This window comes from Bison bison, unplaced genomic scaffold, assembly GCF_000754665.1.
Source record: "Bison bison bison isolate TAMUID 2011002044 unplaced genomic scaffold, Bison_UMD1.0 scf7180017864311, whole genome shotgun sequence".
NCBI lineage: Eukaryota > Metazoa > Chordata > Mammalia > Artiodactyla > Bovidae > Bison > Bison bison.
The window spans coordinates 207,201-208,912 of record NW_011494883.1 but is presented as its reverse complement, the minus strand read 5'-3'; the positions used below and the strand labels follow the sequence as shown (position 1 = coordinate 208,912).

Below are 1,712 nucleotides of genomic sequence, written 5' to 3'. Positions count from 1 at the left end.
GTCCATTTCTTCCTCGTTGTCCATTTTATTGGCATATAATTGTTGATAATAGTCTCTTATGATCCTTTGTATTTCTATGTTGTCTGTTGTGATCTCTCCATTTTCGTTTCTAATTTTATTGATTTGATTTTTCTCCCTTTGTTTCTTGATGAGTCTGGCTAATGGTTTGTCAATTTTATTTATCCTTTCAAAGAACCAGCTTTTGGCTTTGTTGATTTTTGCTATGGTCTCTTTTGTTTCTTTTGCATTTATTTCTGCTCTAATTTTTAAGATTTCTTTCCTTCTACTAACCCTGGGGTTCTTCATTTCTTCCTTTTCTAGTTGCTTTAGGTGTAGAGTTAGGTTATTTATTTGACTTTTTTCTTGTTTCTTGAGGTGTGCCTGTATTGCTATGAACTTTCCCCTTAGGACTGCTTTTACTGTGTCCCACAGGTTTTGGGTTGTTGTGTTTTCATTTTCATTCGTTTCTATGCAAATTTTGATTTCTTTTTTGATTTCTTCTGTGATTTGTTGGTTATTCAGCAGCGTGTTGTTCAGCCTCCATATGTTGGAATTTTTAATAGTTTTTCTCCTGTAATTGAGATCTAATCTTACTGCATTGTGGTCAGAAAAGATGCTTGGAATGATTTCTATTTTTTTGAATTTACCAAGGCTAGCTTTATGGCCCAGGATGTGATCTATCCTGGAGAAGGTTCCATGTGCGCTTGAGAAAAAGGTGTAATTCATTGTTTTGGGATGAAATGTCCTATAGATATCAATTAGGTCTAACTGGTCTATTGTATCGTTTAAAGTTTGTGTTTCCTTGTTAATTTTCTGTTTAGTTGATCTATCCATAGGTGTGAGTGGGGTATTAAAGTCTCCCACTATTATTGTGTTATTGTTAATTTCTCCTTTCATACTTGTTAGCATTTGTCTTACATACTGCGGTGCTCCCGTGTTGGGTGCATATATATTTATAATTGTTATATCTTCTTCTTGGATTGATCCTTTGATCATTATGTAGTGACCTTCTTCGTCTCTTTTCACAGCCTTTGTTTTAAAGTCTATTTTATCTGATATGAGTATTGCTACTCCTGCTTTCTTTTGGTCCCTATTTGCATGGAAAATCTTTTTCCAGCCCTTCACTTTCAGTCTGTATGTGTCCCCTGTTTTGAGGTGGGTCTCCTGTAGACAACATATATAGGGGTCTTGTTTTTGTATCCATTCAGCCAGTCTTTGTCTTTTGGTTGGGGCATTCAACCCATTTACGTTTAAGGTAATTACTGATAAGTATGATCCCGTTGCCATTTACTTTATTGTTTGGGGTTCGAATTTATACACCATTTTTGTGTTTCCTATCTAGAGAATATCCTTTAGTATTTGTTGGAGAGCTGGTTTGGTGGTGCAGAATTCTCTCAGCTTTTGCTTGTCTGAGAAGCTTTTGATTTCTCCTTCATACTTGAATGAAATCCTTGCTGGGTACAATAACCTGGGCTGTAGGTTATTTTCTTTCATCATTTTAAGTATGTCTTGCCATTCCCTCCTGGCTTGAAGAGTTTCTATTGAAAGATCAGCTGTTATCCTTATGGGAATTCCCTTGTGTGTTATTTGTTGTTTTTCCCTTGCTGCTTTTAATATTTGTTCTTTGTGTTTGATCTTTGTTAACTTGATTAATATGTGTCTTGGGGTGTTTTGCCTTGGGTTTATCCTGTTTGGGATTCTCTGGGTTTCTT

At 35.6% G+C, this 1,712-nt stretch overlaps 1 protein-coding gene across 1 annotated transcript in view; it reads right to left on the bottom strand.

Annotated features, from left to right (window-relative positions):
- The window catches only part of ADAMTS19 (ADAM metallopeptidase with thrombospondin type 1 motif, 19), a 275,020-nt gene that overhangs the window by 136,244 nt on the left and 137,064 nt on the right, over window positions 1-1,712 (bottom strand).